At 36.8% G+C, this 23,835-nt stretch overlaps 6 non-coding genes across 6 annotated transcripts; 1 reads left to right on the top strand and 5 right to left on the bottom strand.

Annotated features, from left to right (window-relative positions):
• Window positions 1-18,552: 18,552 nt before the first annotated feature.
• On the bottom strand, window positions 18,553-18,626 carry TRNAT-AGU (transfer RNA threonine (anticodon AGU)). The gene has a single exon. It is a non-coding gene; the product is annotated as a tRNA-Thr (tRNA).
• A 268-nt stretch (window positions 18,627-18,894) lies between these two features.
• On the bottom strand, window positions 18,895-18,968 carry TRNAT-AGU (transfer RNA threonine (anticodon AGU)). Its single transcript has one exon. It is a non-coding gene; the product is annotated as a tRNA-Thr (tRNA).
• A 1,030-nt stretch (window positions 18,969-19,998) lies between these two features.
• Window positions 19,999-20,072, bottom strand: TRNAT-AGU (transfer RNA threonine (anticodon AGU)). The gene has a single exon. It is a non-coding gene; the product is annotated as a tRNA-Thr (tRNA).
• Window positions 20,073-20,503: 431 nt separating this feature from the next.
• TRNAT-AGU (transfer RNA threonine (anticodon AGU)) lies at window positions 20,504-20,577 on the bottom strand. The gene has a single exon. It is a non-coding gene; the product is annotated as a tRNA-Thr (tRNA).
• Window positions 20,578-21,817: 1,240 nt separating this feature from the next.
• Window positions 21,818-21,889, top strand: TRNAG-UCC (transfer RNA glycine (anticodon UCC)). Its single transcript has one exon. It is a non-coding gene; the product is annotated as a tRNA-Gly (tRNA).
• A 67-nt stretch (window positions 21,890-21,956) lies between these two features.
• Window positions 21,957-22,030, bottom strand: TRNAT-AGU (transfer RNA threonine (anticodon AGU)). The gene has a single exon. It is a non-coding gene; the product is annotated as a tRNA-Thr (tRNA).
• Between the last annotated feature and the right edge of the window lie 1,805 nt (window positions 22,031-23,835).

The following is a 23,835-nucleotide window of genomic DNA, read 5'->3' as shown; positions in this document are numbered from 1 at the left end:
AGTGGTTAAGAGAGCTTTAAAGTTCGAAATAAATGAATGTGCGGTTAAGTATAGTCTTGTGATGTGGTTGTAAACACCTAAGTAAGAATACAAATATTTCGCAGACAACTAGCAAATATATTTATTGTATTGGCTAAAGAATAGGTAAGTAAGTGTGAAGTTATGTTATTCGTTAATTTTACAACAATAGTAAAATTTTTGTGAATATTTTACATTGAAAATGGTATTTTAGTTGCATATTTCTCGTAAACATAGTTATAAAAGTAATAGGTACTCAGAAAAATATAAAATATGATATAATAAAATATATTTACGATTTAAACACCTTGTTAGGTGTACTGAGGAAGAATTTGGTGTAGTGTTTACTCACGTCATTACTGATTTCATGTTTAAATAGTTTACCAATTTTAAGACCGTGCAAAACGCGTTTTATGAAAATTTAACCTCAAAAACCGTGGCAAAACGCATTTAAGGAAAATTTAACCTCAGAAAAGGTGCTAAACACTTTGAAGAAAAATTTAACCTCAAAAAAATGCAGAAATTTAATATTTGGAATTTCTTCTTATCAATTACATATTATGATTTATTTCAGTCATGTTTTACACTGAGAATTTACGATTTATTTACATTCTCATGCGAACCTGTTGATTTCCACGGAATTTATTGCCATTAATTCACTGACATATAAAACATACACTAACGATTCCAAACGCTATCCGCCGATTATTCATATTATTACATTTCGGTGCTACAAACGACGCGTAAAAATCCCTCGATTAATGAACTTCTTCGCTCGACTTCATTCGTATTATGCACGATTCGTTATGAAACGCTCTCCGACTTCTTCGCGCAGGCACCAATCGATAACGCGCCGTCGCCGAGCGATTGATTAATTAGCCGTAAAAAGCGCACTAACGATGGCGAATTAAGAATTAATAAAAAATAATAATAATAACGCGCTGGGATGAAATCTTCGAACGTTCATAATTAAATTAATCAGTCGTAAAGTTTCGAATTGGATCTTCGACAGATCGAGGCATATAAAAACGAAATGTTAACGGCTGCACGCTGTGCACGGTCTCTAATTATCGCTAATTAATTATTAGCCACCGAAATACAAGATTAGACATGCACTAAAAGTTCGAACATTAGAAATTGTGGTGTGGTGTGGTTGTGATTAACGGCGGTATCGAAAATGTTTACAATTTACAAATTAGCCGCGCGTAGAGCAGGAAATTTGTCATTTTCGTTCGGTTATTATTTCATAAAACTCGAGCGCGCATATTAATTGCGTCGGACAACGATGTCGGACAACCAGCCAAGCCGGGAGCATGCAATTACGGCTAATAAATTACGAATTACGAGTTTGTGAATTATACCGATTGGGTTAATTTGCCCCAACTTGTAATCATTCGAATCGTCGCTATTCACACACAAAATTTTATTACCAATGCGTCAATACTAATTCTACACCAAATAACGTTTTATAGAATGTAACAAAATGGTTCGGTTTCCAATCAAAAGTCGATTGTGTGAGGCGTTGCTTGCTAACCATTTGCCTCGTTACGAGTGGAGCGAGAGGCGCGAAACAATGAGATAAATTATAAATCGTGTTACATTAAAGTAGCCGGGGAGCAGCAGCGCGCTGTTTACCTGCACACGTATCCGCAGCGCTGTATGTAATAAATACGTAAACATGAAACGCATAAATAGTTAAATACACGCCGATCGGGTGTACCTATAAGCGCGCGTTAAGAGATATGGAGCGATGTGAAGCGACGGCGCGAGAGAGCACTTTCTAAAATTTTCGTGTTCGGTTTGTTGAAATCAATTCGTTAAATTCGAACGCAAATAAATTCGTGTATTGTGCATGCGCTACGCACCGCAATGCACTCATTACGGTAAATAAATGTTGAACATGCTTAATTTTATTTAATTTCACTAGACTCGCAGCGAGTTAATTTACATTTATTGCTTTGTATGCATTCGAGTAATATTCAAATGATGGAGGAGCCGACAAGAAATAAATATTTACAAAAATTAATATTTTGAGGCAATAATAACGTAAATTTTATTTTTTTAGTATAAAGATGTAAGATTTGTTTCTATGGAACTGTTCGGTACTTATACAGCAAGTCAAATGTGTTTTTCTTTCTTATTTTGATCGTTTTGCAACGTTTGCTTATGTGTATCTTGATATTTCTGTAATAATTCACAGTGCGTGTAGTGTAAGTAGCAATGCAAGTAATCAAAAGAAATCAGCGCCTGCAGAAAATGATAAAAAGTAGAGAAACGCGAAATGCTGAAACGTGCAATAACATTAATCACTCCCTGTGTGCGCATAAGTGTGATAATGTTATGCGAACGCGTAGTTTGCAATGTAAACCAAGCTGTAAACTACTGTAAATTGTAATGACTGCAAACAACACGTTTATAGATAGCTAATAAATCGAAATAAACTTTTTTTTACTTCACTATATGGAAAATAAGTAGTTAAAACAAATTTTTTACACAAAAAAATTAAAAATTACATTTTTGTTGTTTTGATTTATTTCGCAATTGCTAATTGCTATAAAAATTTATTTATTATCTCGACCATTCTCTATACTATGTGAGATGGCGCAAAAGTTTATTTTTATTGCCTTCCTCTGCTCGATTGCTCAAGAAATCCATGCGTCAGTGCGTCTTGTTTGGTTTTTCTCGGTAGGCGACGTTTGATGATCAACGTTGATATCGAACATTTCCTTCAGCAACTCTTCACCGGCGTTATGGCCGCACGCATCCTGCACAAAGCGCGCAGAGCGCTGCTTCTTTCAACTGGAACTGACGAAGGAATCTGGGAGTCAGTGGTGACGTGTGTGACTTCTGATAGTTGTGATATAAAGCTACAGATATCATAGAGCGGCTATTAGGCTAGGCGCTTAGTTAGTTTAGTTAGCTCCGGTTTTAATACTAATTAATATCGTGTTCATCAGAATCTCAACGGTCGTTAAATATTAAAAATTTTGAGATAAAGGTCACGATAACGCTGGCTCTCGGAAGTCATTTGGACATTTGCTTAGTTTACAGGGTGCTATAAAACGACAAGAGTATTACTTCACTTTTAAATATTTTTAATATCAAAGAAATGTTGCGTTGATGTGTAAATGTAGTTATTACAAAGTTGGTTTATGAGTTAATGAGAATTTTTATCTTTACGGCGATTTGTAACAGTGGTATGAGGGTCGTAATGATGTATTTTACAGTTTAAGTGATACACATTTACTGTTTAATTTTTAGTTATATTTCTAACCTCAACTATGCTTTATCATGCTAAAGCAATGAATGCGCGCGTATTTTTTGATAAAAATTAACGTGCGGTGCGATTAATTTGTTGGCTAATTGAAGCGGCTTGTAAAAGTTTTATTGCGTGTGCATTCAAAATATTTTATCTGCAGAAATTGTATTGCGTCATTTACTTTAGGAATTAACTGATGTTTCTAAAACTTTGGTGCTAATTGTTGTTTTATATGGGAAATTATAATTTTCTACTTTTAATAACCATTATTATTTGAAAAATTTTGCCATAATAATATTAATATATATTATTGGGAATAATTATACAAGTTTTTGCAATATGATGCAATTTATAATGGATAATTAACTATTAACTAATATGTTTCCTGATTATCCAAAACTAGTTAGTGGACAAAAAATCTTTAATTTATTAATTAATTAAAAGCTTTTAAAATCTTTCGTTTTTCCTGTTTCCATTAGGAATGTCAAAGCAAAACATAACTCTGTAATTTTATTGCCACATTTGCAAATAATAACTTACTTAAATTTTACCATATTTGTGAAAAGCGCTTTTTGTTATGACGTTGAATCTGTGAAAGTGTTTAATTAGAAAATTTGCTTCACATGAAGTGAAGTAAACACGCTGTTTGATTGAATAATTATGAAATTACGCTTTTAACTTTCATACTGGCTGGCATATTCAATTTCAACTCTGTCAACTTTTTCGTTTTTGATTTTTGTAATCGTGTCTTATCGTTCAACTACTGGTGTCATCATTTGAGATGATGACTTGTGATGAGTTGTAATGATATTTAAAATAATTACAACTTTAAATCTAAAAGTAAATAAGTTTTAAGAATTTTAAGATTAATTTTGTTCTGCATATTAGATTTTTATTAAATTTGAAAGATAAAATAGTAAAATCATAGGTGTGTCAAAAACCAGTGATAAACGCTCATAATATTGCGCCGAACTTGGCGAAATTGTCTTCAAATGCAACTTTAATGACGAATCGAGCGTCGTTTGCATTTTTCTCCCACTGAACATTACATTACACTTAGCCTAAGAACGTTGTTGTCGAAGTAATCGAAGTTGTTGCAGCTTTGTGAAGTTTCAACGTTTCGTGAGACGCTCCTCGCGTCAGGAAACACATCCACCTTCAGATGAAAGGTGCGCGATGCATAAAATGTCGCTAAAACGTACGATTGATAGTAAACTCGTCATTTTTGAGCGCGCAAATAAAAATATTGAACAAAATCGATGCCTATGCAAGCCCGGCGAAAATAAGGTGCAAATGTGCCTCGCAGTGTTCGGGCGGTCATAAACGCGTCATAAAATGAAATGTTATATCGGAAAATAAGTGGAAATCGCTTCTTTTTAATGGAATTTAATGCTTTATTGCCGAGCATAAAGTTCAAAGGGCTTGCGCGCTAAATTCCGCGACTTTATCAACTTCACCAACAAAATCAAATATTCATATTCAGAATATCTGACCTAATTCTTTCATTTATTTACATATTTTCAAAACATGCAAACCTTTTTAACTAAAATATCATACTTTCAAATCCGCTTGAGTCGGTTTTGTTCTATTGTATCACAACATCTCTAAGACTCGCTGGGAAACGCGATATTAGCGATGATAAATGTGCGGCGATATTTTATTAAGTTGTTACGATAGGGAATTTTGAAAAGTTTAAACAAAGTTTAAACAACCTCCAAGCGGTAGCTAGTCGCGCACAATTCACCTTCTTCTATTCAATATTCGTCTACAATACCATTGGCTATTAATCCTTTTGTTATGTTGATTTCGGAATTGCCGTTTTGCTCTTTGCTTTGGCTCGTAGAATGATGCTACGCTCGCTTTTGAAATAATGGCACTCGCAGAACCAACAACAACGCAGGAAACTATCTACTCATGTATTTATCTTACAGGGTCTTGCAGAAAATAAAAATTTCAAAAGTTTTATTTTTCTGCCGCTAGATGGCAGGTTTTGCTTGATATATGCAATTTTTCATGCATTGCTAATATTACCCAAGCTCTGGCTGTTAAATATTCGCATTGGGAAATAATCCTGGCAGTTTTCAGTTGTAACTGCGCTCCTTGGTTCCTCGGCAGCGTCGTTTCGTATTGTAGCATGTCGATAAATCAAATTGTTGAATAGATTGAGTGGAAGTCACTAGTAGTGCATTACATATCGGTCGTGACGGGACCTCAAGAGCAGCAGCAGCCAACCCAGTCGACGCTGCCGAAGAAGTTTTACCTTCTTCTTCTTCTTTTTCTTCGGCTTGGTGCGCTCTCAGAAAAGTCCTCAGTACCGGGAAGGCACCATAAACACCGCCAGAGTGCACTTCGTCTTATTCCAGCGTGTGTGCTCGCCTGCGTTTTGTGTGTTTTGCTTGATTTCCAACAGTTTTCGAACTGTTTCATATGCTGGTGTGCATTTGAATGCGCTTGCTCTTTCTCGAGCTTAGAGCAGCTCTAATGTTTGTACGTTTCGGGCGCTTTCGACAAGATTTGTTGTTTCGTCGACGACATGCTCTTTATACGTACCATATCAATATGTGTGCACCAAGCGCATTCGTTTCGGAGTTTCTATGCAAACCATGTCAACGCCGCGACGATGCACACGACGGCATACGCACGAAAATGTTTGCGAAAATGTTAGTCACATATCGTTGCGACGCGAAATGTTAAGGTCTGCGTGAGGTGAGAAAATCAATTTTCAGAAAAAAATCACATATTTTTTATTGAGAGGCTAGTATAGGCAACACACATTCCTTCTTGAACTTTGGTTATGTAAAAGTTATCTTATCAGAAATCTAAGTTTACGAATTATTAAATAATATTTTTTGTGTGTTGTTAACTGTTCCCGAGGAGATGAACGGTGTAAAAAAGCAACTCGCCGGTCGTTTCTTCGCAAATCCTTTCGAGCGTGTAATAATGTAATAAATTAGCGACGGGTGCCGCGGTCCGATCGAACGCGACCGCATCATCGATGGCCCCCAAACGACTACAACAGCTTCACAATCTTTGCGAATTACAATTTTGTTATAAAACTCAAAATAAACCTTCCTGTTAATTTAAAAGTCATAAATTTAATCTTACTCTATTCGTGATTTTCATGACATAAGTGTATTTTGATTCTTGTAGAATCCTCAATTGATTTTGTGGCATTATCAAACGAATCAATCGAAAATCTGAGAATTACAACGGCTTGTTGTTCATTTGTGAATCGTTGGGAAAAAATCGTATCGGAATTGAACAAATGAATAATTCAGCTGACATTGTCATATTGCCGTCTGCACTTTGCGCCTTGTCTGCTCGCAGAAGACAAAGTAGAGGAAACTAACGAGATATTAAGTATTCTCGCGACGTGTTCGTTGTCCGAGTTTAATCGTTTCTCGATGCGCGTTGCAAACCAATCACCGATCTACTCGCTTGTTGTTTTTTTCAACGTTTTTTGGAAACAATTGGACCCGTGATTTACAGGCCACGCTAATTGATCCGCTTTAAACGTGAGAAGCATTACTAATTAAAAAATGACAAAAAACATTTTAAAAAAATAATTTGAATGCAAATTTAAAAAATTACAAAATAAGAAATTTTTGTTTTCAACTTTCTTTTAATAAATTACATAAAATTAATATTTTTATTAAATATAATTAAGTATTGCCGGATCTACTGCTGTTTTAGCACTGCGTCTCTCAACTGTCGACTCCGCCTTTTTGTTGCTCACGCATTGCGAATTCATTCTAATTAACTTTATGTAACTTAAGTTAACCTTAAGTTAACGTAAAGTTAACGCAAGTTACGCATTTTGCTCGGCGTTTCTGCGTTTGCCATTCGAAGGAAAAGAAATTTAAACGTTGACGCCGTGCGCAATAAAATAAGTAACGATCTTGCTGATTGAGTTAAATTCGTTTTAATTGAAACGTCCAACGGTGCGACGGACGGACTCCCTTGTTACACATTTGCATATAACCAATGCGAGAAACGTACGTTTTAAATTAAAACGTATGCAACCGAGAAGTCACCCACTGCGCGCCGAGTTTAATTTCGCTCCGATTTGCATTAACTTATTATAATATAATGACGGCACTTACGGAAAGCAATTGATATAAAAAAAAGTTTAATTTGTGCCTGTTGTGCGCATGTTGTTCTTGTGCAAATGGCCGCCGATTGCCGGTGTTTTTAGCGAATTGCGTTCGCGGTTAACCGAATGCGGTGCGGTCGTTTAATTTTTCGCCTCCTTAATCCCAATCGTTATCTATCGTATTCAAGCAGAACGCGAGAAGTCTCTGCTGATTGGTTGCGGTGCTGCGGTCGTAAGGAGGAAAAGTGCCTTGCTGTGCAAAACGGCAAACGATAAAACAATTATTGGTTTTCGTCTGTGGAGGCTTTTTCATGCTCATTGGTTTCGATCTTTTGCCATTTCCGAGCGAATCGTCGAAGGTGGAATTCAACTAGACACAAAGAACACAAATAGAATCAGATGCGTTCATGTTTTGGCATTTTGCGATGCAAAACCGCAACTTAAATCAACCGCTAATATTAATTTCGATTTTAAATGTAAATTATAACCACAATACGACCTGGTTATCATATCCGCCATTTTGTTGCTTGATCAGCCATTTTGTAAGTGTTTAAGATAAGATTTCTAATGTTTTGAAGAAAAAATTGATCTCTAGAGTCAAATTCATACTTATTTTCCCACGGATTGTTTCGTGCGCCGGCGCAAGCATAATTACATTAATTGGAAATCTAATTGGCAATCCAAACGCGCCAACTATCCATCGCATGGTGCCATAATCGCGCTAACCTCTTGCGCGAGCGCCTCTCCCGCAAGAAGTGCAAGAACTACGAGAGCAGCGCGCGAATTGCATTACGTAATAAACTGTTAGCCGCGTTTCGGGGTCAGAGTTTACAGGGGCGCGGCTAGCAACCAACATCCAACCAACAACTTCAGTTTTTCAGCTTTGCTTCACGCTGTGCGCTTCATAATTCAAAACAACACAATTTTTAAACAAATATTTAAAATCTCCAACGACATAACCTCTAAAAATGCTAACCTAACCTCAAATGTAATAAAATCATGATAATTTATTTGTTGCATGATTTATTTCTATGGAAGCACTGGAACTGTTACAGTCGGACAGGTTAACAAATCGTAATTACTTCCAAACAAACCAGTCACACAATAGCATTTTGTCTACGGAGAAAACTTAAAGGTTCCTCGCACAGCGCGAGTAAATAAATCTTGGCGGAGAAATGCGCAGCGAGAAATTCCGCAAAGCGCTCAAGACAAATGTGTAACAAACAATATGAAGCGAAAACGCAAACACGACGGGCAGACATTTTCGTGGGTAATTAATCACGACGAAAAACGCCGCCATGCCAGCCACGCCGCGCGTGTACCGAACGCGCAGGTTGCGCACGAAAACATCGCAATCGTAGAAATCGCCTACCAAATCGTCGGGAATCATTTGAAATTCTTGCACGACAAGGTATTTATGACTATATCGCGGTGTTTTGGTAATTTTAGATACATAATTACCTAATTTATGTCGAATTTAATTTTCGGTAATTTTAACGTTAAAATAACAGAAAATCAAATAAATTCCTTCAGAATTTCTTAATAAATCAGTTAAAATATCGAAATATTTTTAATTTAATTTTATAATAGCTTTTAAGATTTTGTAGTGATAGGCAACCAAGTGAACATCCGTGGCTCAATGCTCATTACGCCGGCGCGTCCGGCATCCCAGCGACAGCTATAAATCTAGCCCGACTTTACGCAGAGTTAGCGATCACTTGTATCTATCTATCAAGATGAGAGCAAGACGACAAGGAGACAAAGTAAATGTAAAGTAATACCTCCGGTAATACGCGCGTAATTGATTGTTTTGGTCGGCGGTGTGAGCGTTCGCCTGCCGGTGTATTCGCGTTTGCGTTTTGCTAACGCTCCAGGATATGTGTTATTCCTGCGAGTTTGTGAGCTGCGCACATTCGTCGCTCGTCGCTCATTTAATTTAATACTCGTACCTTTGTAACTACATCGAACTTGCGCATGGCTAACATGTAATCGAATATTATATAAATCTATGTTGTGTGTTCACTGCGCATGCGCAATGTGGAATCAATCGACGCCATTAGTTTAGACGTTTTGTTTAGTTACGTCGCTTTGAGTTGCTTTATTGCTTATCTTTTGATATTGGTTTCCGTTTGAAGAAATTGGACATTAATGAGCTTTGAATTGTTTTGTTTCAGTGTGTATTTGATAGAATATTAAGTGTCAAGTGTCTAAACGGGAGTTTTAGTCACGAGACTGATTAAAAACGTGGACTTTCACTCTATTTCCATTTTGCGGTTTTTATATTTGAATTTTGTATTTTATATCTTCAATAATCGCTTCTTCGCTCTACCCCGTGACTAAAGCCCGTGACTAAAGTACTTTAGTCACGACGTTGGCAGTTTGTGTATAAAGTATCACTTTTTGTGTCTTAAAACCGTGGAAAAACTGAGGTAGAAGTAGAAAAATAATTATAATTTATTTTACCATTAAAGTTAAATTTATAGAGTATTACTATAGCAATAGAATGAAAGATTTGTGAAAGAAAGATACCAGTAAATTGAATGTTCTCTTTTCTGTAGAATAGTAGACACACAAATTGCGCTACACGATGCTAAATATGTTTAAATGTCAGATTCATAAATGGCAATCACGTAAATGATCCGACTGCCTACCCACTTTTGTGTGCGCTGGCGACTTTTAATGCTAAAACAACCACAAGGAATCAATATATAATTGCAGAGCGCAAGAACGTAGAAGTGGAAAAGTGGGCAGGACTTGGATCGCATTTGCACTCCGATTGCAATTCATTTGCATTAATGCATTCGAACGCAATTGGACGCAAGGTGACGCCGAAACTCCAACTGCGTCTTTATCGACCTGGCTTATTAATTTCGAATCATTATACTCCCCACTGAGTCACACTAAGTGCTATCTTTACTTCTCGACAAGTTTCAAAACATCATTCTTTGGTTTTTTCGCTAAATTTTAACTTTGTGTTGTGTTGCATCAAAAAGTTTTGAAATTAAATGATTACCTATTCATTTAACGATGACCGGCTGACACTCGGTGTTGATGCCTGTCCTGAAAAGGGTTTACAGGTCTCCTTCGCCGTCTGTGTAATTTTAGAGCGCAATAAAACGCGGCGGTGAGCGGCGGAGCTTTAATTTAATAATATTTTAATTATTGCCGCTGCTATTATTACGATTGTTTGCAAGTCTCCTCTTTTCACCATAATTAATTTACCAGTTTAACTTGATGCTTAAATAACAAAGTATATATTACCAACTTAATTAATTAACAATGTTATTATTATTTTTATTATACGTGTAAGTTTTTCTAGACCGTAAAGTTTTGCTTTTTTTCTTCTTCTTAAATTCTCATTTTGCAATATGTACACATAAAATAATTTAAGAACCCTTCGCGATGTGGATATAAAAGTTAAGCCCGAGTCGTAAATATAAATTCTTCCCCACGCCGGGCCCGCAGATGATATGATACGGATGCGCGCTTTTTGTTGGCAATTTAACAGATAATTTTTCACTTTTCTTTCCAATTCGTTCGCGTGTCGGCGAACGCTGAGCGATGGCATGTGACCGATGGTTGCGACACCGCGGACGTGACCGTGCCCAACGATTTTAGCAATTTTTACGTTTGTTTTATAATGCTCGCCCGCCAACCGCGACCGCGACGATTTGATGATTGCCGGTCGTAAATATAAATAAAATTCGAAATCATAATATTTATTAAATGTTGTCGTGTGTTAAATTGTCGTAAAGCACGTATCGGAATTTATTGCAATCGCAAAACACTTTTTTATTTTTCTGCGCAATTCAGAGAGAAAATAAAATAAAATTCGTGGTATCGCCGTTAGATGGCACTAGTAATACCATATATTATTAATTTTATTTAATAAAATAAAAATTAAACAAAAAACATAATAAAACTATTTTTAAACAAAAGAAATCATATTTCACGAAATTAATTTTATATTAATTTGATTATATGTTTGAAATTTACTGACATCCTGTATATTAAAAGAGTAAAAAGCTACTTAAGTGCGTAGAGCGTATACCCTCAGCCAATTGAACGACATTAAACGTTTTCAGTGCCTCAACACATCGCAATGCCCATCGCGCATCGTGGTTGGTTTGTACGAAGTTATTAGCCAATAAGATTCGATCGTTAATTAATGAGCGCTCGCTAGCATCGCGCGTCCGTTCGCCCACCGTACATATAATAACGTGCAATAAACTTTTTACGCGATTCATTCGCGCGCACTCATCGCACACAAGTGAATTGCGCGATCATTTAAAGATTATAAAGTTCACGTTTATTTGCTCAGCGCGTTTATTTGATTTGCTCGTTGATCTTGTTGCTAAACAAAATAAAAATAAAATATGATGGACTCGTGCAAGGAAGTCGACGCAAGGAGCCGGTAATAAACTACTCGCTTGCGTATAAAGCAGGCGCGCACGAAGAAAAAAAGAGTGCTATTTATCTATGTGTGTTTAAGCTATTAGCCGAAAGTGTGTAGTAAAAATAAAAACTTAACGGCTCGCATCATGAGGCGCATCGTCGTGATCCATGATAAATATACGCTCTTTTTACGATGGTGAAAAACAAATCATGAAAGAATCGTAATCGTTTAATGTCTACTCTAAATGTACGAACAAATTAAACGATACGAAAGCGTGTAAGCTACGCATGAAGGCAGTCTATGAAGAGGCGAAAAAACGAACTTAATGTTATAAAAGTTCTACCGTTAATGTTAACGCTGTTTGATTGATATCTTGTTGATACGCACAGATCGATAAGCGTCATTCATCATACTTGCCTTTATTAATGTCGGTCATAATTATTTTAATGGCTTCTTTCACTGGGAGATTTTTTTGGAGATTTTTTTATTAAATTCACAATGTTGCCAAACTGAATTTGTGTGTTTGTTACTCTTTCACGCATAAATTACTGATCAGATTTTGATGAAACTTTATAATTTTATAGTTTATGTATTAAAATAAGATATAGGATAATTTTTGTGGCGAAAATAAAGCTTAAAGGGTGCAAAATTTGGGATTAAAGTTGAAAAGTAGGTTTTTAATACTTTTAGTTGTAAAATTTAAACTTAGATGGCGTTCAAGTAAATTATTGGCATTTTATCTTCCTATAAATTAAACTAAAGTAGTAGTAAAGTAATAAATTATAAATTTACAAGCAATATTGTCAAATTAATGAAACTTTCTACATAAATGCCATCCATAGAAACAAATTCAATTACAATTTCAAAATTTGTTCCAATTAGTCGCCAAAACACTCCACGCATACACAACTAGCAGCGCTGCGCCCTTGCGTTGAAAATCCGACTAAAATTTCGCCGGCACCGATCAATTTGCAGGAAAAACCTCATCGATAAACCAACGCGCTCTATAACTTTCCCAGCGTAGTTGCAGTTTCGTGCCGCGTCGAAGTTTTCTCAAACTGTTCCGCCGCCTGGCCGCCCATATCGCGAAGAGAGATAGTTGTCAGATGAGGCAGCGCGCACGTATAACTCACGAATAGTTAGATATTGCTGTCGTCGCGTTCGGACGTAATTTATTCCTGCGGCGTGGCGGCGGCGCGATCGCCCAAAAGTTTTGCACGAGGCGAACATGAGCGCAACACAAGAGAAATGCTACCTTTGCTCTACCTTTTGCTACCTTTTCAAATGACATGTTTTCGGTTTGAGTTCCTTGATATTGCATACGCTGACAGCGGAGAAGTAGTGCTTGAGTGGAATGTATAAATACGTAACGTTATGTGTGGGTAAATTATTGGTTTGCTTTTACTTTTAAGTAAAACTAAGGAAATTTATTCTATTTCAATATATTTAGTGTATAGACGGTTAAATTTAATAAATACTAAGAAGAATTTTTATTTCATGCTAAAAAATCAAGAATTTTGATGAAAATTGCAACAAAATCATTTTTTCTTTGGAAAATTGGAAATTTATTCTATATTAACATATTTAGTGTTTAGGGGGATAATTAAATTAAATATCAAAAAGAATTTTTTGATTAGAAGCCAAAAAATCAAGAATTTAGAAGAAAATAACAATAAATTAAATAATTTAGTGTTTTATTGCATTTATGCTGCTAAATAATAGCAGATTAACTTAATTGAAGACGATTCATGATCCCAAACTTTAATTCTGTGTATTTCTTCACACGTTTCCTTTCTTTATATCACCATTAATCGCGATTAATTGTGAGCTATTCATAGTAATGCATTTTTACATCACCTAAGACCTTTCGCGGTCGTCTTAATTATATCATCATCACGCATTGATTAAAGTAATCTTTTCTAAACCACGCACGAAACAAAAACCATCGCGTTAACACTCTCTACATCTATAGACAAGTCATTCTAAGATAAATAAATTTAAAAGGCACTAAAACTAACAAAATCAATGCTTACATGCTGCAACTGGCTTGACTATAGCAATAGTAGATGATAACAAATGTCGTTTTGTTTCTTCCCAGTGAAATAATATAAATGTTAGCCGATTAGATGAAGTGTTAGCCGTAACTGGACTTTTATGTAAATCTTTCCGCCTTTGTGGCGTGTGTGAGGCGACGAAATGTGGCGCGCGATGAGGCAATACAGCGCGATTAATTCCTCAATCCTCAATCGGATATTATCTGATTAATATCTGACCGACGCTTTAATGACTCTCTTCTGCTGACGACGCTATTTCATGCATGCGCACGCATCTGGCCGTCTCTTGCGTTATCACGACTCGTTAGAGTAGGTACATATTTCTAATCGTTGCCGCGGTTTTATTTTCTTTTCCGCATTGAGCAAATATCAAATTAAATTCTTTGTACATAAAAAGACATTATCATATAAAATAGTTGCTTCTAATAGATTGTTTTTTGTTTTATGGTGTGCGGTGGCTTGAATTCTAAGAAGCACCTGTTGTTATAACAATCAAACTCACTTTCATTGTTGTCGCAGATATACCGTGTTCAACGCTGCATTGTATACAAATGCAGGTGCAAACAAAAGCTCATTATGTCATATAATTTTTTTCACACGCATCAAACAACATAATTAATTCCACTAATCAATCGTACGATTATCGCATAATGTCACAAAATTATTGTAGAAAAATTTTTGCGAATTTTTTGTGTTTTTATTTATTTATTTTTTGGTATTTTGTGATGTAATTTTGAACAAATGCGAGAATGCTTAGGAAAGTCGTGCCGGTATGTACCGCTAATATGAATTGTGGGTTATTAATAGGTTTTCCAATTGGTCCAGTGGACGTAATGGGCCCTGCGTTCCTCCGCGGCTAACAAATGAATGGCATGCGTGCGTGTTGGACTTATATTATTACCGGGCAATATCTGAGCAGCTTTCGTAAAGCCTCAGCTAAAACCTAACTTCAAAGCTTAGATTATCGTTTAACTCAGATTATTACTTTCCCACCTTTGAAATCCACAACATACGTGTTTGTAGTGGTTTTTCACATGTTTTAAAATAAAAAAAAAATTAAAAATTTTTGCAAAATCTGCCGATTTTTATGTAATATTACAAAATGTTTAACGTGCTAAGCGCAACGCATAAACTCTAACATCGTGACCGGCGATACATATTGGAGATAAAACAATTTGTCAATTATTTATTGTAACGGCTAATTTAATGCCGCGCGCCGTCTCCACAAACGGGCAGAGCCGAAGACGATGCTGCTGTGAGACATCCTGCGAACAACAACAATGTACCGCCACACGACTAGATGTAACGAGTCGCAACAAGTGCGCTGCGGCGCTGGCGGATTGCGGATGATTCATTGAATCGCAAAATTGCCGCTAAAGATGAGATGCGGAGATGCCGACGAGTGATGATTCAAGTTAAATATAGACATAACTAGGTAACACATGAAAATATGCTTAATTTCAACAATTGTGCAACAATTCATGAATGAATGACGCTGAGTTACAGGATAAATATTTGTTAGAAATGTGAGAAATTTATTATTTTACGAATACTACTTTAAAACTAAACTTAAGAAGGTATTTGAATGAAGTTGTTTGTTCAAATTGATTAACATTTCACATTTTCACGATTTGTGTTTGCTCAAGTTGTCAGTTTAATTAAAACCTCAACCGAAACGTTGTTGCACAATATTTGGCTTTGTTTTTCCGTTGCCTGTCGCCGTTTGTAGCAAATAATTAATTTTAATTTCGTTTGCCATAAGTCAGCGATAGATGAAATATTTCACAAAGTTTTCTCTTTGCAATACACGTGAAATATCGTTTCAGCGTGACGCATTGAGCATGAAATAAATTAACCGCCAGTTAATGACGTTGTGTGTGAAAAGCACATTTTTCCACTCGAATTTCATGCGTGTAAATGTATCAATTTGTTTGGTTGTGATTTAATTCAATTTCATAACTTAAATATCAAGCAATATTCAATTGATAATATTAAATGTTTTATTTATGAGATGGTAAAGTTTATAAATGTATAAAGTTGCTTTTTTGTTTGCTGAAAAGCACGGTTTACGCGTCATGGCGAATAAAACCGTTACGAGCCGGTTGAGGCAATAAGCAATTGGCCATTAGCAGGAAGAAAGCTCGTCGCTTTTACGCGTTAAGCTGCACACGGCTGCGCGCAAAGAGAAAAGAAACCGAAACGAAGAAAAGATTCAGCGCGGTGCGCACGCACGCATAGCGACCCATTAGCGAAACCCCGAGACGGATCGGCGATCGAAAGAAAAATCATTTTCATTCTACGACGTGATCGATAACTGTAAAACATATTAAATCAAAAATTAAATAATATTTAATTAAAAAACCATCACTAACATCAAAAAACAACTAAAATTTAAAGTATAAGTAAATATTACTTAAAAATATTAAAAATTTACTTAGATATATTAAATAGTTGATGATTTTTCGTCAACAGACAGTGTCACAGAAGTAGAATGCGATAAAAAGCAGCGATTGAAAAGAATCGTCGATTTGTATGCGGCGCTGGCAGCGCATGGAGGCGCCACCGTCCGCTTCGTGCTGCCGCCGTTTTTACCCGAGTGCTGAGTCCGAAGACACCGCATGCGCGCTGACATCAATAAATGCAATAAATGCGCTTTATCGATCCTTATCGATATCTTTTATACAATATTCGATTAATAATGAAACGCGTTGCGCTCGACGCGCCGACTTCTTTCGGTTGTGCTGCGCATTCAACTCATGCGCATCGAAAGCTCTATCGAAGCTTGCATCTCTGACGTGGCACACAAAACACAAGAACTACTTATACTTAAGTAAGTAGGTATTATTCAAGTAACAAACTATTTATTTACTAATATTTTGACTTGAATTTCAATTTTATTGATTTTTGTTTGTTTTGTAAACAAAACAATAAGTAATTTGTTAATTTATATTGAAATGAGAGCGCAAAAAGTAAAATACAGGGCACACTTGTTGATATGTTTATATCAGCGTGCGAAAATACCTGATTTTGATTGTGGTGCATGGATAATCGGTTACAATTGATATTGTACTCGTAAAATTATTCACGGATCCCTAAAGACATTAAAAATGTAAGTGAGGCTGTAAATTAATAACATTATATGAGCAAATTGGTCACGCTTAGAAACAACAATATCAACTCACACATGTAGCTATTAATTTAATCATTGATTGCATTTATTACGCTCCAAAAAAGGTTTGCGAGATTCGTCAACCGTAATCAATACAGCATCATTTATCGAATTCAGTAGTAAATCACGCGATGTTTATCGTTTTAATATATTCAGTGCGTAGTTTCAATTACGGGCCGTTAAGTTTCGTGTTTGGTGGTTTTGTTTTCGACACAATTGTCGGTGTGGTCTAGGCGCTCTCGCCTCGTCAAATCGTCGACTCTAATAAAATTGCGTTTACTTCAAAGTAGATTTGCTGCGCGCAAATAGAAAGGAAGGAATATGATTCGAGATTTGTTTTAAGGCCGATTAAATTGGCGTGTAATTCCGTTGCGAATCGGAATTCTGTGTCGTGCCACCCGTACTCTGGCTGGCGTTACACGAGAGAGCGACGTTTTCCATTAGAAACGTAACGAGAAATGCAGTCAGCAGCAATATTGCTCTTTGTAAGAGAGCAGCAATAAGTGCCAATGAGGAATGGTGATTTTTCAAGCCGTTTTGATGCAATTATCGGCTAAGTTTTACGCAAACATACGGTTCACTTGTTATCATCAGGAAATGAGTTGACATAAAATTGCCGATTGTGGTTTGACAATCGTCATCAAACGTTTCTAATCGTCCCGTTCGCATCGGCATGTCATTCAAATGGCAGGCTTGACGTCGATTGATTGCAAATTTGTCCATCGAACTTTACCTCACTCTGCGTCTACTCCTGATTGGATTTTCTTTTCTTCTTTTTTCCATGCTACGACGGTGGGTATACCGTGCGTTATTGTGTCGATTGCTTAGATGGCCAATGGGCTGGTTGTGATGGCCTGCAATGGTTGTGATTTGCGAAGGCATGCCATTGATGGCCATCTTCGAAGAAACGTCTGGCCTGCGTAACACACACGTTGCGTATAAAATATAATTGATAAATCTTGGTAGTCGCGCCACCGCAACGCCGTCGGCTGATGAATTGATTTCGATTCAATTCAATTTAATAGCAATCGATCGTCGCCAAAGCGTCGTCCAGCAGGCGACCGAAGGTCATTTCATGCTAAGCGTTGCTTTTTCCACGCCGACCTGCTGAGCAAGCGATTTTTATGAGGAATAATAGGAAAAGCGGTTTGCAATTAGTCATACCAGCTCACATACTGGATATTACTCACTAAAAATACATTTTTCGCATTCTTTCAACTAATTATAAAGAAAAATCTTGTGAAATTTTATTCGACAGTTGCAAAATAAGTTTTGTTATTATTATTTGGTATAAAATTGTGCTGAAGAATAAAAATTAACGGTCCTTTGTATGAGGGATTGTCGCGAATTGTTAAACATAAAAGATTGAAAACGATCGCCATCGACGAGTCCCATTCATTGCATTTTATGTTTCCATGAGAGCTTATAATAAAAGTTCTTGCTTTCGAAACGCGCAGGTAATAAAGAAAAAAATGCGTTATTGGATCAAGGATATTTGCTCAACCAGTAAATAAATGGATTTTTAAAAACCTGAATAAAAATATTGAGTTATTATCAACTCTCAGGCCCCGGGGAGATTCGAACTCCCGATCTCCTGTTTACTAGACAGGCGCTTTAACCAACTAAGCCACGGCGCCGATATCCTTTAATATTTTATTAGTAAAAACGTTTTAAACTATAATTTTCCTTCACCGAAACAACCGCTTGCAAAATTTTAAAGCTTCCTATTCTTTTTACGAACAACAGCAACAAAAACTCTTACCACAACTTTTTACCACCAACAATTGGTTAGAAACTCTTATTTTTACTGTATTTTTATGGAATTTTGCTAGATTTTTACTTAGATCAAGAAAACATCAATATAGCACTGATTTATTCAAAAATGTAGGTCCTTTATAGGACGGTAGGCCCCGGGGAGATTCGAACTCCCGATCTCCTGTTTACTAGACAGGCGCTTTAACCAACTAAGCCACGGCGCCGATATCCTGCATGGATTTAAGCCAAAAAAATAATTTTTAAAAGTTAAATTGTTTTCTAAAGGATCAAAAATCAACAAAAACGGAAAACGGAGCTTTTTTGCTTTTTTTTAATTCAAAATCAAATTTTTTGCTTACAAATACCAGAATATAACAATACAATGTCCATAACACATTGATGAATAAGACACGTATGCGCGCGCATCGTTTACTCATAAATAGGCAATAAATATTTAAATAATGAGAATATTACACCGTCCATAACTCGATGCCCGCGTGCATTCGGTACGTGCATGATTGCAATTACGTGCGATTCGCACGTAGACCTCTTGGAAAACAATACGAAGACAAAAGAGATACACTGTAACTAAATCTCCGATGGTATAACGGACACGACATAATGCAGTCAATCTGATAGCTTGTACATATGTACATAAAAATTGAATGCAGGTGTTAATTTTTTTCTTTCTGTTATTGTCTTGTGGCTGATTTAATACTTTCCAGCGTTCTTGCGCGCGGTAATGATTGGCGAGCGTGGACGCACGTTATGGTCCCCGACATTGGTGACATTCCCGGCCGGGGTTTTTGTCATTTTGTTATTCACCATTGTCTCACGATGGCGCATTATTGGATTGAGATCGTGCGCTGTTTGTGCGATGTTTGTGTACCGGACAGTGTTGTTGCAGTTCATTCATGATTTCATTCGTCGCTTGTCGCTGCCCGACGAAATGCGATCGTAAAAAGTTATGGCCACCATTTTTGGGCGTTATTAATAACGTCGACTGCGTTTGGTGACGTTTAGGATATGTACATTGTACGTACATGGTATAACCGCCTGGTGGGCACTGCCTTTGAAGATGGCAGGGAAAAAAAGGAAGAAACAGTGGCGCCGTTCCTTTTTAGCACTAACAATTTGTTACAAACTATTCAAAACTAGGTTTTTATGACATTTTGCTAGGTTTTCTTGCATTTAAAGAGTATAAGTATTTTCAATATTGATTTCTTTAAAAATTAACGTTCTTTACTGGACGTTAGGCCCCGGGGAGATTCGAACTCCCGATCTCCTGTTTACTAGACAGGCGCTTTAACCAACTAAGCCACGGCGCCGGTGACATAACTAATTTAATAACAAATTTTGCGTTTTGTTGATAAGTTCAAAACAAGTGATAAGTAATGACATTGAAATGATTAAGATAAGGAGTGTAAGTAAATTTAGGTTACTATAGTTTAAAAGTTTTGAAAACTACTTTGTTAATATAGCAGGTTGTTAAAATATAATTCGCTCATTTTCACAAAATGGTACATTACATAGTTAGAGTAGAAAATAGTGCATTACGTGAAGGAGCAAGACACTCTTTCATAGGATCTTTTGGCTTGCTTTTAAAAGAAACTTATTACTCAGAAATCTATGTTTTCAACTGTTGCAGTACATAATACAGTTTATTCTGTCCCACTCTGCGACAAAATCCGGAATTTTTGCAGGAAATTCTTCTAATTGACGATTTTTAACACAAAAACTTTTGTGTCTTATATACACTAGGCCCCGGGGAGATTCGAACTCCCGATCTCCTGTTTACTAGACAGGCGCTTTAACCAACTAAGCCACGGCGCCGTTGCGTTATAAATTTAGATCAAAATTTTCGAAAATCCGTTTAATTTTAGTACTTTAATCCTAACAATATGTTTCGAATAAATTCTGCTCTACACAAACAAATTCTTGTCTATTCATCTTAAATCTGCACAATCAAGCATGAACGCCCCCTAATCTACAAATCTATGTCATTCTGTCATTCATCTACCGTTTGACCACGGTGATACGGGGGTTGAATGTGCAAAGGTTGCACATTCGAATTTGTAAACTAAACAGTTGTTGGCGGTTTGTTGATTCTGTCCGCTCTGTCCGCGTTGGCGGTTGCACTTTGTGTCCTCGATTAGTTAGACGGATTATACCTTCAGTCGATAATGAACCGCATTCAAGCGCATTCAAGTAAAGTGCATCTGTGCAGTTCTCTGGGCAAGTAGTTGATCATGATCATATGCTGTATAGTAGGATGAAATACGGAAACAATTACCCATTCTACCAACTGTGGACCACATTGCGTAATCATTGCGGTTGCAAGTAGGGTGAGAAGGGTGCGAATTGGCAATTGATCAAGTCGTTGTGAGTTGTGAGCCAGTAGGGTGAATATTTTACCCTCCCCGATGACAAAAAAAGAAATTTTCGAAATTTAAAGTATAAAAACTAAAAATTAATTTTTTAACTTAAAAATAAACTAATAATTAGTTTATTAGGATATGTTAATATTTTCTGTTTTATTGTAAAAGAAAAGAAGGAAGCATTTTTGAAATACTTTGAACCCCCACCCCTAAAATATATTTAAATTGGATCAATTGTATCCAACTCACTGGGGTTGGACACTTGTCCAACGAAAAGGGGCTGATGTTGGCACGAGCGTGCAAACGTGTGTACAGTAGCACTTGATCTGTTTATTGCTGATTCTCCCGGGAGTGTGAGCGTTCACCACACCCTTTAAATCTATTTATTGCAACTGCTCAACTGCACTGTAAAATTGTAACATAAGGGGTGAGTTTGTCTAGGAAACTATCCGATTGAATAGAACAGCCTATCCACTCCAGTTGTAAATTAGGGTGCTTGATTTTAGTTCATTGAACATATCAAAGCAAAACATTTAAAAAATAGGGATGAAGATTATATGAGTATAAAATAGAACATGTGGGATGGTGTTAAATCATTATGAATATAATGGTTATTGAATTTAATGTTATTGAACTTAAAAGTGCTTTTAAATAAGATTTATCGCTAGAAAATTGAAATTTGCGTAGTGCAATGTGCGATGGTGGTGTAATGGTCAGCATAGTTGCCTTCCAAGCAGTTGATCCGGGTTCGATTCCCGGCCATCGCAGTGTTTTAAGTTTTTAATCAAAATTATTCCTTAAAAATAAACAAAAAATGATTGGTAACTAACACTTAGGCCCCGGGGAGATTCGAACTCCCGATCTCCTGTTTACTAGACAGGCGCTTTAACCAACTAAGCCACGGCGCCGTTGAATTTGCATATTTCTGAATAATTTCGTCAAAATTTTAAACTTCCTGATACAAAATGTATTCTTGTTCATAACTGGTTAGTTATGAATACGAAATGCTTGAAAAAACATCCGCATTATTTAAAATTCAACGCACAGACGTACACGTAAGCGATTGTGCATGTGATGCAGGAGTTGCAAGCTCTCGAAGAAGTCGCCAACGCGGCGAAAAAAGCCACGCGGATCATTCATGCATGAAACGCCGGAATCCGCGGGATCCGCACGTCAGCGCTTGCCCTCCTGCTCCGGGCCGTCGCGGATATATCTCGCCGGACTCGTTTGAGCGATTTACGATCGCGATTCACGATATCGTCCCTCTTCCCAGTCGCCTCCGGCATCGCAAAAGCCTCTCCATTGCTTCCAACCAAGAACCAAGCAACAACTTCTTAGTTTTAAGTGTTCTAAGTTTCTGCAAACGTTAGAAAACTTTGCTTTTAGTGTTTTACTATGAGAACACTTTTCCACTTATAAATTCATTCGTTTTATTTTCGCGCACAGACGGAATGAAGGAAAAGTCGATAGATCGGATTGAATGTACGCGGGCAGTCCATGGCTCCTGATGAGAGAAATATGTGGAGCGAAGTGGTGAACAGAACAAATACAAAAGTTCTCTCCTCATGCCGCGAGAGAGGAGAGTGCGTGATGAATGAACGTAAATAATCCTGCCGATCGGCTGCCTGTGCTTTGTTTTGCAAACAAGCTTAATTAAGCAATAAAATAAATTGTTTATTGCCGGTTTAGTTTATGCGAATAATTAAATTTTCCGTACGATGCGAGAATGGTTTGCAAACGCATTCAAAATGGCTGTCATTAACCATTTTATTGGTATTGTTAAAATAGGCTTTTTAGTGCTTGTGACATAAGTCGATTTATAGCCGATGCTGAATGAGGCATAATCCACGAGAAAATCCGATAACAAGAAGCATGCGAGTTTATTCGTCACAATTAGTTATTTATTAAACATTCCGCTGGGTGTGAAGATTTTCCTGATACGAAGATTTGCTGACCACAATGACGCGCGTTCTGTGCGTGCCTTATTATCGCTGGTGAGCATAATAAAATGCAACGAAATGATCGGGCGAAAAAAATGTCGAGTTTTTTGATAATTGGGCGGCAAACGGCGGAAATTAGAGCCTTCAACGCCTTCACAATTTAGGTGCCAACATTATACACACAGTGTGTACATTAAATCATTAAAAACTATCAAAAACACTTTTATTCATGATTTTACTTCTTTTTATTAATTTTGAGTTTAAATCAATATTTATCATCATAATTTTTATTTAATTTATTAATTAAACTATAGTTATAATTGTTATTAGTAATATTGAACATAGTGTATGTATGCAAGGCCACTGGACTCATCTTCAGTCGAAAAGTGAAAAAGCGTAAAGTCATGGTGCCTAACGACCGGATTAATAAAATGCGTTTCTTTTCTCTGCGGGCGCGTCATAAGCGCACAGTTTAGCAGCAGTTTGACCCGTCTTTCGGCGGCGGCGGCGGCGGCCACCGAGACAACAAAACTGTTTTAAACATGACCGATTATAACACAAAACCATCGTTAATAACCCCCGCATGCGCGCGCTGACTCGCAACTCCACTGTCCGAGGAGGATTGAGACGTAAAGCTGGGCACAAAACCGCACGATGACAAGGTGGAAAATGCACACGTCAAAAGTCGTAAAGGGTGGCGCATTCTTTAATATTATTATTTCATCACCTCACATGAGCTTGGCGAATAAAAGCCGAATTTCACGCAGTCATAT

The sequence above is a fragment of the Atheta coriaria genome, unplaced genomic scaffold (genome assembly GCF_025399875.1).
Source record: "Atheta coriaria isolate IRGN ID8LTWV9N9 unplaced genomic scaffold, Caltech_Dcor_3.1 hic_scaffold_9_pilon, whole genome shotgun sequence".
Lineage (NCBI taxonomy): Eukaryota > Metazoa > Arthropoda > Insecta > Coleoptera > Staphylinidae > Dalotia > Dalotia coriaria.
The sequence above is the reverse complement of the archived record's forward strand: the minus strand, read 5'-3'. Positions and strand labels throughout refer to the sequence as shown.